We start from the raw sequence: 15,773 nt of genomic DNA on the forward strand, positions 1-15,773 counted from the left end.
TTTCTCCCATCTCTATTGTTATGTCTTACTGCAGATGTGCATGTCTGTAAACAATCTATAGTATTTTTAAGCTTTATGTAAACATCATACTATATATATAACATTCTATAGCCCATTTTGTTTTACTCATTTTAGTTTGTCTTTTATTTATTTATTTAAATTTTTTTTTTTTTTTTTTGAGACACCGTTTCACTCTTGTTGCCCAGGCTGGGGTGCATTGACGCGATCTCAGCTCACTGCAATCACTGCCTCCCAGGGTCAAGCAATTCTCCTGCCTCAGCCTCCCGAGTAGCTGGGATTACAGGCTTGCGCCACTATGCCTGTATAATTTTTGTATTATTAGTAGAGGTGGGGTTTCACCATGTTGCCCAGGCTGGTCTCAAACTTCTGACCTCAGGTGATCCACCTGCCTTGGCCTCCCAAAGTGCTGGGATTAGAGGCGTGAGCCACTGCGCCCGGCCTAGTTTGTCTTTTAGTAGGTGGTTTTAATTGGTTTATATTAATTGTGATTAATGATATATTTCTACCCTCTTATTTTGAGTGTTCCTTCTGCCACTCCCCCTTTTTCCTCTGCTGATATGGTTATATCCTTAACACTTTAGCATATATCCTAAATTAATTTCTTTTTTTCTACTCAAATCTAATGCTATTCAATATCATTCTCCTCTACTGAATCTGATGAGAATTGTAATCATGCCTCACAACCCACTAATACCTGTTCTATCATTGTTTCCTAGAATTTTGGTTCCAAAAATTTTAGTTGTTATTATTTTCGTGTTATCGTTAGTAGCTCATTAACTTCGCCGACACATTTTCCTAATGCTTTTGCTTGCCACTGTTTTTTGTGCCCCATTCCTTCTTCTGGGTTCCCTTTTCTTCTGGCTGAGTTCATTCTCAAGTTAGACTCAGTGCATATGGTGAGTGCCAAGGATGGTCAACACTCAATATTTGGATGTCTTAAAAGGTCCTTTCCTCTCACTTTTGAATACTGCTTTAGCAGAGTTCAGAATTCTAGGCATGCAGTTATTTCCCTTCAGAGTTTGTGTTTTGGGCCTCTTGTTGCTGAAGAGATGTCTGCTGTCCATCCAGTTATTGACTCCTTAGAAACTGTCTTTTTCTGGTAACTCTTGAGGCCTATGCCTGGAACAGGCTTCCTCTCACTTTTATCATATTCTTTTGGCCACATCAAGTCACAAGGCCAGCCCAGATTCAAAAGGTGGGAAAGTAGACTCTACCCACCTCCAGCTTTTTTTTTACCCCCTGAGACAGGGTCTTTCTCCGTCACCGAGGCTGGAGTGCAGTGGTACAATCATGGCTCACTGTAACCTCAATCTACTGGGCTCAAGCAATTCTTGTGCCTCAGCCTCCTGATGAGCTGGGACTACAGGTGTGTACCACCATGCCTGGCTAATTTTTTAAAATGTTTATAGAGATTGGGTCTCATCATGTTGCTCAGGCTGGTATCAAACTCATGGCTTCAAGCCATCCCCCCACCTTGGCCTCCCAAGGTGTTGGAATTATAGGCATAAACTGGTCGTGGGTGCAAACTCGACTTTTGATGGTAGGAGATTCGAAGTCATTCCAAAGGCCATGGGTATAGGAAGGGGTGAGTAACTGGCCATATTTGCATTCCATCTGTCACTGTTTTCCACCTTGTCCTGCCATCCAGAGCGTGCAGCTTCCTGTGGGCCAAGGCAGCAGGTAGCAGTTGGTAGAACTTCGTCCCAGCTTTCCTCTAGGGCAGAGGAAGCCCTTCTCTACTGGCTGTGCTCCAACCCTTTGCTTCATATAGTGAGCTTGACTCTAGTTCTCTTTTGCATTGATTGTGGCTCTGGCCCCCGCCTTTACTTGGGGGTGCTATGAGTCTCTGTTACCCCAGAGAATTGTCAATGCCAGGCACTTCTCTCTGTATTGCACTCAGAGCCCATCAAGCCTGCAGCCTCATCTCCACTCACCATGTTGTGGTTTTTTCTTTCCCCCCTTGAGAATTTTATTTTTGAGTAATGCTATGTCTTCAAATTTTCTATTTTTGTATTTCAGCTATCATTGCTGTGTGTTTGTTACAGCAAGGAGGAGGAGACCTCAAAATGTGAATTTAATTTGCGATACCACCTTGGCTGGGATTCTTTTGTTTACTTTCTTCATAAAACAGTGCTTGTCACATTCTCCAGGAAACAGATGAGGCTGTGACAGCACATTAGAATGTATATAATTGTGATAGTGAGAACAAAAGCGCAGACTCTCTGGGTTAGAGGGGGCCCTCTAGTGCTTGAATCCCTCCTAAGTCTGTCACACAGGTGGGCATCTAACACCTGGACAGCTCCAGGACTGGCTGACCGGCCACCTTTCTGTTGCATCCAAGCATAGGCTTGGCTTTGAAAAAAATGTCATTATTCTCCATCTGGTGCCTGCCTCCCTGTAGTTTTCTGCCCCAGCCCCCGTATCCTAGTTCTGGTCCTTTCCTCTGGAACCAAACACACCGCATCTGTGCTTTCTGCCGCTGAGAGCCCATCAGAGCTGTGCAGGCCACGCTGGGCCTGAGGGGGCCCTTCTACTGGCTGAACAGCTACAGGCTCTGAAGCCAAAACTCATGGGATATAATTGGCTGTCCGCTCTCCAGACTGGCTGACTCTGGGGACACTCTGCAGGTGGCCCCTTCTCTCTTCCTGGGCAGGGTCCAGATAGAGCCTCGAAGATGGGTTTGGATAGACCAGCCAGGAACTGAGCAGGCCTCTTCTCCACCTCCTGGATTCTGGAATGAATCATTCTCCTGGTGTAGCCTCCAGCTATGTTGTGAGATGAACTCACATGGCTCCTCGGTCAATTGCCATTCATTCATTCACTCCTTGGGTGCACCAGGGAAGCAGTGCTGAACAAGGCTGCCATGGAACATGGGGTCTAGTGAGGCAGACAGATGTAGTGTGACCACAGCCACGAGGGAAAGGTACATGGTGGTGGGAGTGTGCGTGACTGGGGAACCTACCCAGAATTGGGGAGGCTTTTCTAAGAAAGTGGTGTGTGCTCTGAAGAGCACTTTCTCATTTTCTTAACATTTCCAAATCCAGATTCTCAAGAGAGAAAAATCTCTGCCTTGCCAGCTCATTTTTCCGGGGCCTGCAAGGTTACAGGTCAGCAGCTAGCCTATGGCTTAGGTTTACATACCTTGTCCAATTAGCTATGCCTGGGATATATGAATCTTCCAATTTCATTCATTCATTCATTCATTCATTCATTCATTCATTCATTCATTCATTCCTCAGGTGCACTTGGGATGTGATGAAGGAATCCATAGCAGTTTTCGTTGTTGGAGAAGCTCAAGTAGGAAATACATAGGGCAGGAATGGGATGGGGTGACAGTAAGTGTGGTGGCTCCATGGCTGAAGGAGACATGGCAACTACAAGGGACTGTGACTGAAGCCTAAGACACCAGGGTGACCTAGGGACAAGGTAGGCAGTGGAAGTGGCGGTGGCCATGCCACGCAGGGCCTTACAGGGCGGGAGGCAGGGTAGCGGCATTGATCTTTATCCCAGTCTTTATCTCAGGCTGGTGTTGGGGGCTGAGGAGCCCATTGTTGGGTGGAAGTAGCCCAGTTGGGAGAGGACAGGATGGTGGTTCTGTAGGCAGCAGGGAGGAATGACCTCCCTGGACAGAGGGAGACTTGAGAAAGCAGTGGAAGGTGGGGAGAGTGATGTCAAGGAGGCACCTTGTTTTTGTTGTTGTTGTTGTTGGTGTTTGTTTGTTTTTGAGACAGAATCTCATTCTTTCACCCAGGCTAAAGTGCAATGGTGCAATCTCTGCTCACTGCAACCTTTGCCTCCCGGGCTCAAGCAATTCTCCTGCCTCAGTTTCCAGAGTAACTGGGATTAAGGAGGCACCTTGTCTTTGCTTCCTGTGGCTGCCAGAACAAATTGCCACAAACAGGGTGGCTGAAAAGAGCACACGTTTTTTTCTGTCACAGTCCTGGAGGCCAGAAGTCTGAAATCAAGCCTTGGCCGGGCCGGCTCTCTCTGGAGCCCCTGGGGGAAAACCAGTCCTTCTGTGCCTCTCGCTGCTTTTGGTCACTGTTGGCATTCCCTGACTCGGGTCTGTGTGGTTCCAATCTCTGCCTCCCTGGTCACATTGTCTCCTGTCTCCTGCCTGTCTAGTCTAAGTTTATTTCTGCCTCACTCATGAGATTTATAGCCTACCTGGATATTACAGGATAAGCTCCTCCTCTCAAAAGCCTTCACTAAATCACGTTTTTGCCATGTAAGGTAATATTCCCTGTTTTACCATATAAGGCAGCATTCACAGTTCCAGGAGTTAGGGCACGGATGCATATTTTTGCAGGCTGCCTCTCAGCCAGGACGGTGCTAAGGACCTGACTATAGAAGTGAGCCCTCACGTAGTGCAGGCTGTGGGCCAGGCTCTGTGTCCTGACTGCTCCAGACGGGTTGACTCATTTTAAACCCCATGAGATAGGCACTATTGTCATCCTCTCTTTATAGGCAGGAAACTGAGGCTCAGAGAGGTTAAATGGGCCCGCTGTCAAGCCACCAAGTGGGAGTTGGTTCCAGGCAGCAGGCTCTGGAGCCCTTGGCAGGCTGCACTGCCTTCCTAGGCCGGGTGGATGGAGGATGGGTGCTGTTCACTGAAATGAGGCATCTGGGAGAGGGGCACAGGGAGGACAGGAGTTTGGTTTGGGGCATGGTGAGCCACAGCCCCTGACATCCACATGCTTCTACGTCCCCTTCATTGCCAAGTGCAGCCTCCGTGTCTGGGTTTTTGACCTTGGCCATGGCCCCTCTGCCCTTTTGGCTTGCGGAAACAGCCTCCCAGTGCTGCTACGGCAAGCCCTCTTCAGAACCACTGGCACCACTGCCCAGCGTCCTGGCCCTGAGCCTGGGTTTGGAGCCCTCAGTGTCTGCACAGACTGATTAGGGTAGCAGACGGGGCATCACAATGACTTTGAGGATGTAAGGGCTGTGTCACTGGCACCCAGGGACCCTGGAGCCCAGCTCTGCCCCAGGCCACTCCCAGCAGCCCCACCCTTCTGAGGGGGCCAAAAGCTGGAGGCCCTTAGCACCATCTCCCCTGAACCATGCCCTGCTCACTGCCAAAAACCCACCTTGGAGCCCTGCCCTTCAACCAGTCTTGCCACTCATTGCTTAGGGCTCAGGGCTCAGCCCTCCCAGATGGGTTATAGCTGGGAGGGGTTAGGTGCTCTGTTATGTGGAAAAATCACCCAATGAAATGTCAGGAGACCATTCCCACTCCTCCCCGACATTCACTTGAAATATGGGCATGCTTTGGATTTCATAGGTGGAAGGGAAAGGGCATTTGAGGTGCAAGAAACTGGGGGGAGGTGAGGAGCAAAGGCACAGAAGTGGGAAAAGATAAATTCTGCTTGGGAAATGCCAGCTGCAAGATGACTGTGATGTAGGGCACCTGAGGTGGGTGACGGAGGAGCTGGATGGGAGTGGGGGCAGAATTCAGGCTGTCTGAGATGCCAGTCTGTAAGTGATGGAGCAATGGTTTTATAAGAAATGATTCTGTGTCAATTGCAGAGATTCTTCACTGATGCATGTTGTTTGTACTTTTTTTTTAACATCACAACATCATTTATTATGTGAATTTTTTACAATACCAACAAAAAATACAGAAATGCAATATATGAATACAGCTAAATGCAGAATGGTGACTTTTTTCTCTTCAAGAGGCTGTGATTCCCATTTCTAGTAAATTAAGAGACTGCATATAGGTAGAAACAGGTTGGTCATTAGCTTCACAATTTTGCCTGGAAATGATCTATACATGCATGTTCCCCCTGCTACTTACCATAAAGTGTAAAAAGGAGTTAAAGTTTCCTTGTTGGCTCCTACCATATGAAAGATGCTATATTCTATTTTAGCAGGGCTAATATATGGACACTATCTAAATTAAATGTTTTTACAAAAATGAAGTAGTAATGAGATTCCGGCTAAAGAGGGCACTAAATGAGAATAATATATATTTAAAGAATCCAAAACAAACAAACAAAAACAGGGTGTTATAAAAAAGCTCTGGGTGCACTATAAGCATGTAGGGTTTTTTTTTCCATGTGTATTTTTAAACAATGGAAGTGTCAAAACATGGGTCAACTGTATTATACTAAATTACATTGTATATGCTGCACTGAATGGAACCTTTGTATTATAATTATCATAGAGAAGCATAGTTTGCATCATATTATGGCCTTTTGTCCTCAATGAAAACCTTCCAGAGTCCTTTTATTTTGGAATATCCTGTAAACAATCAAACCGTCAGAACATGATTGTACAACAGTAAAATGTTCTCTTGCATTCAACTGAAGATAATCTGTTTAATAAAAAAAGAAAAAGAAAAAGTAAGAAAGGTAGAGCTGTTACTAAGCACACAACACCCTATAGACAATTGAAGGCATCTTAATCTCCATCAAGAACAACAACAACAAAAATAATGTTTGTCATGCTGTTAAATCCATCATTCTAGATAAAACGCGCAAATTGGTCAAACGGATCCAACAAACACTGATGTCCAAGCTGGCATATTGGCAGCTAATACGTAACTGGTGGTCAATAGAGAGTTTAAAAGATCTTCCTTTCTTCTTGTTCTTTTCCAAGGTTCTCGAAGAGTTCTGTTGTTCTAAAATACGTTGTTGAGCTTCCTGGTTTACTTTCTCGTCCTCTGATGACGTTTTTCCTCTAATTCTTTATGCTGTGCTTCCAAATTATTTTTCATTTGCTCATGGTGCCGCTGGAGCTCAACTTCAGAGTTCTTCAATTTTGAGCTTTTTCTTTGACCTTCATCTCAAACATCTGCTCCATCTCCAGCTCCATCTTCTTCATTTTAGCTACATGCTCCCTTCTTTCTTCTTCCATTTGTGCCGGAGGGCTCTTAGTCAGCTGCCCTTTTTTCTTGTTGTTATCAATTCCATTATAAGTCACAGCTGCTAGTTTTTTGCTTCTGTAGTTCTCATAGTGGACATTATTAGTAACATCTTTCAAGTCCTGCATGTGTGTTCTTATCAACATATTTCTTAGAATTGTAAAATCACAATGTTCACCATTTTCAACTTTAGCAATACCCCAAGGATACTGCCTTCCTCTGATTGTTTTGCCATTAACTTCAGTGATAGTATTACTACCTACCACAGCAACAGGTAAATGGTCCTTTATCTTTTTAACAAGTTTATTTTCTTCTTTATTATCTGTTTCTAGAAATTCATGTATTTTAATTTTATGTTCTTGGATTTCTTTCATTATCTGTTTTTAAACTGTTAGCATTCCTCTGGTGTGAGTGTGTCTGCTTTGGCAATAAGTGAGATGATACTCTTTCGTGCAAATGCTTCATAAACTCAATATTCAATGGTTGAAGTCCATGTCCTGAAGGAGCAATGAAGTGTAAACAACACTGCACCCTGTTATCAGGCATCTGACGTCTATTCACTCGAGATTCTGCATTTAGGTAGTCCTCAAATTTACTATTAATGTAGCTGATTGTAAGGCTGCCAGCAATTACTATTATCACTGCATCTCCAAATCCTGGGGTATCAACTATTGTGAGCAGCAACTGAACACCACTTTCTTTGATTAAAACTTTGGATTGTTCCACCCACTACCATAGCGTGAATTCAAAACCAGATGTCTTAACTGATTTTCTGTATACTTGATTTGGGAGATTGGCAAATCCCACATAGCCTTCAAGGTTCTTCTGTTGAGATACCGAAGCGACATGAGGCTAGTGGCGGTTTGGTTGCCAGTGGAGCTGCAGGCGAGCAGGAAGAAGATGAGCCTTAAGTCTGAACCCCGAGGAATTCATGTGGATCAATCGGACCTCTCATGGTGCTGCTGCTGATGCTTCTCTCCTCAGCAGCAGCGGATCTCGCACTGTTTGGACTTTTTTTTTAAAAAAAGGAAAGTGGGCCGGGCGCGGTGGCTCAAGCCTGTAATCCCAGCACTTTGGGAGGCCGAGACGGGTGGATCACGAGGTCAGGAGATCGAGACCATCCTGGCTAACACGGTGAAACCCCGTCTCTACTAAAAAATACAAAAAACTAGCCGGGCGAGGTGGCGGGCGCCTGTAGTCCCAGCTACTCGGGAGGCTGAGGCAGGAGAATGGCGGGAACCCGGGAGGCAGAGCTTGCAGTGAGCAGAGATCTGGTCACTGCGCTCCAGCCTGGGCGACAGAGCAAGACTCCGTCTCCAAAAAAAAAAAAAAAAAAAAAAAAAAGGAAAGTGATAATAAGAAAAAGATAATAGGCTGGGCACGGTGGCTCATGCCTGTAATCCCAGCACTTTGTGGGGCCGAACTGGGCGGATCACCTGAGGTCGGGAGTTCGAGACCAACCTGACCAACATGGAGAAACCCTGTCTCTACTAAAAATACAAAATTAGCCAGGCGTGTTGGCACATGCCTGTAATCCCAGCTACTCGGGAGACTGAGGCAGGAGAATCGCTTGAACCTGGGAGGCAGAGGTTGCGGTGAGCCAAGATTGTGCCATTGCACTCCAGCCTGGACAAGAGAGTGAGACGCCATCTCAAAAAAAAAAAGATAGTAGACACCATAGTGCTTCTGATGTGCCAGGCATTATTCCAAGCAGTTTGTATGTATTTACTCTTTAAATCCTCACATGAACTCGAGGAGAACAGTTCCATTATCCCGAATTACAGGTGAAGAAATAGGATGCTACGAGGTTAAGTGATGTGCTGGGGTCTCATGGCTAGTCTGCTTGTGTCACACGGTTTGAAGACTCAGTTAAAGAAAGATGTGAAGGTAGCAGGGCGTCCTAGAGGCACTCCTTGCCATAGCCCCAAATGGCAGCAACAGTCTCTAGACCCTTAGAAGATCCATTAAGAAAAGGAAGTGGGCCCTGAGGAATCATGGTGATTGCTGACCTCAGGCTGGGCTTGTGGGTTTCCCCATCACGTTCATGTGGGCATCACAGTAGCTCCATAAGGCAGGTGAGAGTCCATAGCCCAAGATGCAGATGTAAGCTTAGCCTCAGGGTGGCGAGTGGCCCACTGCAGATCTGCAGCACCATCCTGGGGAATGGCAGCTTGTACCAAGGCCACCTTGCTCTACCCTTTCTGAAAAATCCCCCTGTTCATGCTGACAGCGGTGCTCCCCTTGTTGCCTCCAAGTTCTGCGGCTCACAGCACCTGAGACTGGCAGGGCAGGTGCAGTTGGAAACCTGACCTGGGGATGGTGGCCTGGCTGCTCCGTTGTTGCACTGCACATCCCTGTGGAGGCCTCAACAGAAGGAGAGGGGCACTGCTGCCCTGGTTTCGTCTCATGGGCACGCCCTGCCTTGTTCTGTTATGCCTTGTTGCCTTGCCATTTACATATCTTGTCTCCTGGCTGATGACAGCTTCCATGTCATTAGGGATGATCTGGCTGGGAGACCAGGAAGACAGGGACCTCGTCAGCCTTGGCTCTTAGTCCTTAGCTCTGGTGTGGTGAATGGCATATCGTGGGGGCTCAGTCATTATTTACTGGATCAGGGAAAGAATGATTGACCCCTGGGAGCTGAGAGGTCTACATTGGAGTAACAGCCCCGCAAGCAACTAGTTGTGAGTCCTCAGGAAAGCCACTTAATGTCTCCGAGCCTCAGTTTGCCATTTGTAAAGTGGATGTGATAACGTTTGTTTTGAGTATTACAGATGACTGTCAAGGGGAAAATGTGTGACATGTCTTTGTAACCTGGAAAGGGCCTTACATAAAGATCTTTATCACCAGCATTATGATTATTATGATTACCATTGTTGTCGCTGTTAGTATGAGCATCCAGCCAGCATTAAAAACAAATGCGTATGTAAGGACCAATCTTCCAGTGAGTGTTCCAATTCATGCAGGTGTTGGTCAATCAGTAAGCAATTTCTGAGGCCCTACTCTGCCCAGCCTTCTCCATGTTGTGGGTAGAAGGGAAAAGCATGACAGCACAATCTTCTGGAACAAAAGCAAACATTAGGAGCCCAAAGGGTGGCTATTTTAGGAAGGGTGAGGGCGATGTTGGAGCAGAGACCAAGACACTGAGAACTTTGGTGAACCTGCAGTCTGTGACTCCATAGAGCTGCATGGATGTCCTGTCCTGCTGAAACTGTTGCTCAATAAAGCCGATGAAATGGATGTGTGTAGGAGGTTGGGTGGGGGAATAAGCAAAGCTCCTTGGCAGGAAAATGAGCTGGCATCTCAAACTTTAGTGTGTACCCGGATCATCAGGGATGTGTATTAAAAATGGAGCAGCTCTAGAGAATCTGATTTGGTAGGTCTGGAATAGCGCTTGGGAAGTGGCATTTTAACAAGCCCCCGGGTAGTTCTGATGCAGTGGTCTACATCTTTGAAAAGCACCACCCTGCGCCCGGGCGGGTCTCCAAGCCTCAGCTTCCAGCTGTCAAAACCCAGCCAAACAGAACTGCTTAAAAATGCACAGAACACAATGAGAGAGCACACATCTGAATTCTAGGTGATATTTTCAGATGCAACGAGACGTTATTTTTGTCCGTGTTGGGAGGAAGGTTCTTGGGGTTTAGTGAACCAGAGCGGAGTCTGTTGCTCCATGCTGCTCTAATTATGGTCCCTGAAGCTCTCAGTGGGAAGCAAAAACCAGAATATTCTTTCTGAAGATCTTGTGTGCTACCCTGGAAGGTCTGTTTTGCAAAATTAATCAGCTTTGGGCCAGTTTCTTATCTTGAACCATTTGAGATTTCTGAGCTGCAGTTGCAGAAAGCATGCTTAGGGAAAATCACATCTTCGTGTCTTTGTTTCTAGTGCACCGGTGGAGGCTCACTCATGGGCCAGGCCCAGGGTGGGAGGCAAAAATCAGAGAGGCGATCCTTGCCCTTGAAGGGGGACAAAAAAAGCAAATGTAGAGCTGGAACATGAAGGAGAATAAAAAAAGTGTTGTTGGAAGGCTCAGTAAGGATCTTGAGAGAATAATATCAACCAAGGGGAAACCGGATAAGAAATCAATTTCAAAATTTCCAGGATGAAACTGCTCCCTAAAAAGTAATTAGCGATATTAAATTCCTCCTCTCTCTAGCATGAATGAACCTTGGCCATTGAGGAAACACAGTGGAAAAGTTCCAGACCAAATCCTTTGCCTGAGAATATCCACCCAGATCTTAGTTGCAGCGGGCAATGAGGAAGTTGCTGGAAGAATGATTTCCAGCCTTCAGGGATCTTGTTTATCTTTCTGAAACAGGGAATGCCTTGGCAAATGAAATGAGGTGCTCTGTAGGAGACAGGGCAGAGAGAGTGGGCGTATTTATTGACATGAAACCCATTTCTCTCTTAGTCCAGACTTGCTGAGCATTCAGTCTTCTTAGCAGCAACAAGAATACTAGCAGCAGTCCCTTGGGGTGGCCAAGTCCTCGTGTTTCCGGAGCCTGTGTTTTCCTGTGTCTCCAGCCCTCCCTACAGCTTGATAAGGAATCACTATGCTTTGTAGATAGGATTGGAAGGCCCAGAGAAGCAAAGTGACTTGCCTGAGGCCACACAGCTGAACCCAGGCCATGTCTGCTTCTGACTGTAGCGTACTGAACTCTCCACTACAGACTATGGCCCCACGTTGTGGAATTCAGTGAACGCTTGCGTGTTTCAGGGAAGACTGTGGCACGTATGAGGTAGTTTGCTAAAAAAAGAAACCGAGCATCTCCGTGAGAATTTCCGCTCTCTTTCCTCCAGTTTTTTCCTCCCCCACCGAATCAATTAACAATTTCAAATTGTTCCCTAGTGCTTGGGCAGGTTTGTTTTATGATTATTATGATCATCGTTATTGCAGGGGGTGTTTCCTGAGCGATGTTAGAAAGAGGAGCTGTAGGCCGGGTGCAGTGGCTCGCACCTGTAATCCCAGCACTTTGGGAGGTCAAGGAGGGAGGATCATTTGAGCTCAGGAGTTCAAGACCAGCCTAAGCAACGTAATGAGACCTTTACCAATTTTTTTTTTTTTTTTTGAGATGGAGTCTCGCTCTGTTGCCCAGGCTGGAATACAGTGGTGCAATCTCGGCTCACTGCAACCTCTGCCTCCCAGATTCAAGTGATTCTCCTGCCTCAGCCTCCCAAGTAGCTGGGATTATGGGTGCCTGTCACCACGCCCAGCTAATTTTCGTATTTTTAGTAGAGGCGTAGTTTCACCGTGTTGGCCAGGCTGGACTCAAACTCCTGACCTCATGATCCACCTGCCTCGGCCTCCCAAAGTACTGGGATTACAAGCATGAGCCACCGCACCTGGCCACCAACCATTAAAAAAAAAAAATTAACCAAGCATGGTGGTGCAAGCCTGTGGTCCCAGCTACTTAGGAGGCTAAGGAGGGAGGATTGCTTGAGCCTGGGAGGTTGAGGCTGCAGTGAGCTGTCATCATACCACTGCACTCTGGCCTGGGTGACAGAGCAAGACTCTGTCTCAAAAAAAATAATAAAAAATAGAGAGCTGTTCAAGTAAAATCTTTCTAAAACCAACTCAGCAACTCAGCCAAGGGTCTTCCCTTTGGTCACACTGTTTGCGCTGTACTTGACTTTGACAATCGCAGGCAGCTGGGGCTTGACATCCACTACCCCACACTTGCATCTCCGGGCTTAGCCTGGCAGTGCCCGCCTGAAAGTCGCAGCCTCCAGTGGGATATGGGAAGAAACCAGGAAACATTCACAATGACCAGCCCTTGGCCCATACTGGCCTTAACAGAGCTTCAAGAGACCATGGTTCCCTGAGGAAAATAAGGATGAGTTTTTAGTAGAGCTAACTTTGTTGTTTTAAAGAACACCCCTCACTTTGAGATGGTGCTCTTCCTTCCCTCCTCCTCCTCCCTTCTTATCATGTCCTTTCCAAAATGAAATTGTGGTGATAGCAGACATTAGGATTTGTTTATTGATTTATTTGTTTCATTATTATTTTCTTTTTTTTAAGAGACAGGGTCTTGCTTCATCTTCCAGGTTGGAGTGCAGTGGCATTTTCATAGCTTACTGCAGGCTCTAACTCCTAGGCTCAAGTGATCCTCCCGCCTTAGCCTCCCAAGTAGCTGGAACTACAGATGTGCACCACCATGCGTGGCTAATTTCAATTTTTTTTTGTGGAGACGAGGTCTCACTCTGTTGCCCAGGCTGGTCCCAAACTCCTGGCCTCAAATGATCCTTCCTCTTTGGCCTCCCAAAGTGTTGGGATTACAGGTGTGAACCACTGCACCCAGCCCTTGTTTTGTTTTTTAATGGCCTTACTTGAGAAAATAAAATTTGACAGTCTACATTGATATTCTCATACATTTTGTTTTGTTTGGATATTGTGTGTTTTATGACAGTCTGGGCAGCACTGTTATTGTTGTAGAAGTTTGTATGAGGTCAGCGGGGCACAGGGTGGAAGCAGTCAGTCCTGTTTACTAGGATCAGGGAGGATTTGGGGCAGAAAGTGACATGTGAGCTGAGCCTTGGAAAGCACAGTGAGAGGGTGCTCACTGGGGGACCAGAGGGCCATGAAAGCCTTTTGATCAGGGAGGGATGTGATAAGCTTTTCATTTTAGGGAGATCACTCTGGAGGGGAGGTGACCAGCAGAGGAGAGATAGCAGGCCTGGAAGCAGAGTCACCTGCCACAGTGAGGCCAGACACAAGCATGTGGCGGTGCGGTGCAGAGGCTGACATGGTTCTGTGGACACTCAGCGAGTAGAACATACAGGACTTGAGACTGGCTAGGTGCGAGGGGCCATGCAACAATGGAGTCTTGGACGGCTCCCAGTTTTCTGCCTTGGGGAACCTGCAGAGGTGAAAGTTGATACTAACATGAATGCAAATAACAATTGTCATGGTGACAGCTGATGTTTGCTGAGCCCTTCTTTGGACTGGGCACTTGCTGGGTACCATGCCTATCCAGAAGGCTTATGCAGAGAAAGCAGGTTTCTCAGAGTCAGAATCTAGAGCCCCTCTCTCACCCATTCATGTCTGTATTCTGCTTTCTGGGACACTGATCACATTTTAGGAGAAGATGGCAAGTCCAGGTTTGGACCTGTGGGTCACCCAGGTGGAGATGTGTGGTCTGGAGCTTCAGGGAGGTGGAGGTTAGGATTTGGGGTCATCAGCCTATAGATGATGGTTGATGCTATCGGAGTGGGGAGGTCAGCTAGAAATACTCCCTGGGAAGAAGTGCTCTGCCCAGCAGAGAAAGAGGAGCTGTTCCATCTTTGTAGCCCCGATGTCTTAGCTGTGATTTGGGCCTGTGGATGTGCCTGGAATCACTGAAATGAGAAAAGGGGAGATTTGGGGGGCCGCACGGCCCTTCCTTGTTCCTCTTATTTTTTCTTGAGCTTTTTATGATGGGTGATTTCAGATGTATGCCTCAGTAGAAAGAGTAAGGATAAGCTGCCTCCATGAGCCCATCCCCCAGCTTCAGCAATTAGCCAGCGCATGCCTGTCCCTTTCTTAATTGACTCTTCGCATTCCTACCCTCTGCATCCAGGCGGGTTTCTATTAATACTTTGGCGCTCCGGCTCTGCCCATTTCTCCTACCGTCTGCCTCAGCCAGACCGGGCTGGTCAGTCCTCAAACTGCCTTGTACCCATCCCCATCTCTCCCTGGCATTCCTACCTCACCTTCTAATTCAGACACTGTCCTGTCCCCCTCTTCTCGACTTGGGCAAAGCCTCTTGGTGCCACATTGGGTGGGGTCCCCAGGTCTGTTTTGTGTCCTGAGTTTATACCTGAGCCTCCTTGGTCAGGTCACTGTATACCTGTATGCCCCACTCAGAGCCCGTCAGCACCACTGCATGCTGTGTCTGAGGGGCCTGGGGCCACATGCTCCGTAGGACAGAGGTGGCCCCCTCAGCCTGGGATTGAAGGTCATGTGTAATTCAACCTCCGTCGGGTCAGGAGAAAACACTGGCCCCTCACCCTGTGTTGAAGCTTTAAGATTAAACTTGTTTCTTGAGAGGTTTTGTTTTGTTTTCTCTGTCCATTTGCTAAACAGGCCTAGTGTGCCCATTGCAGGTCCTAGGTTGAGAGGACCCCAGGTGATGGAGTGAGGCCCAGACGCTATGGCGAGGCCCTCAGGGGGCTGCTCTAGTCTCCTGGTGTTCATTGGTCTGCTTGGCTACAGAACCCTCCATTCCAACAAATTTGCTGGAAGTCCACATACAAAATCTCCAGAAGGGAACCCTTCTGGTTAAATGGTGGTGGAGACTCAGAGCCCTGCCCAGCAGGGCCATGCCGTATCAGTCTTTCTTCAAGAGGCCTCCTGAGGAACTGAGTTTGAGACCCCCAGGTTGGAGTCCTCACCTTCAAGGCCACCAAAGATCCCACCCAGGAATGAGGCCTTCTCTGCCATTCCCCACAGATGCAGCAGCTGGGGGTGCCGTCTTGTCTCCCGGTCAGCCTGAGCTCAGGGCCAGGCCCAAGAAAGGTGGCACAGGCATGGTTCTTGCCTTCAGGTAGGTCCACTCCAGAGCGATAAGGAGGTAGGGGGCGGGGGAGCCATTTGTGTCTACAAGAGGCTCGTTAATAAAAGACAGAGTGAAAACCATATAGAGGACACGTGGTGTACTGTGATGGAACAGGGAAAATTCTGCCCATCCCATGTGGCCTGTGGGCGGGCTCGGAGGCTGGGTTGCTGTGTGATGCCGCCTCCTAGGTAGCCGGGTTCATGCTCGCTGGATGAGCTTTTAGGTCCAAGCGTCTGCCAGCCATGTGGAAGCCCATTCCAGATGCTTGATCTGCTGTGTGCGCGCCCCTGGCTGGGTGCTGCTGTGACAGCTGAAGACGAAAGTCCCACCCCACCCGCCCCAAGTTAGATCTGTCG

At 47.4% G+C, this 15,773-nt stretch overlaps 1 protein-coding gene and 1 pseudogene across 2 annotated transcripts in view; one reads left to right on the forward strand and one right to left on the reverse strand.

Moving 5' to 3' along the window:
* GABBR2 (gamma-aminobutyric acid type B receptor subunit 2) overlaps window positions 1-15,773 on the forward strand; it is a 419,555-nt gene that overhangs the window by 93,313 nt on the left and 310,469 nt on the right. The gene's annotated exons all lie outside the window — the stretch shown is intronic.
* Window positions 6,131-14,775, reverse strand: LOC126937841 (septin-7-like; annotated as a pseudogene). Its single transcript, XR_007719868.1, has 2 exons — window positions 14,680-14,775; window positions 6,131-7,738 (listed from the first exon to the last, which is right to left on the reverse strand). The product of XR_007719868.1 is annotated as a septin-7-like (transcript).

This window comes from Macaca thibetana, chromosome 15 (genome assembly GCF_024542745.1).
Source record: "Macaca thibetana thibetana isolate TM-01 chromosome 15, ASM2454274v1, whole genome shotgun sequence".
NCBI classification, from domain to species: domain Eukaryota; kingdom Metazoa; phylum Chordata; class Mammalia; order Primates; family Cercopithecidae; genus Macaca; species Macaca thibetana.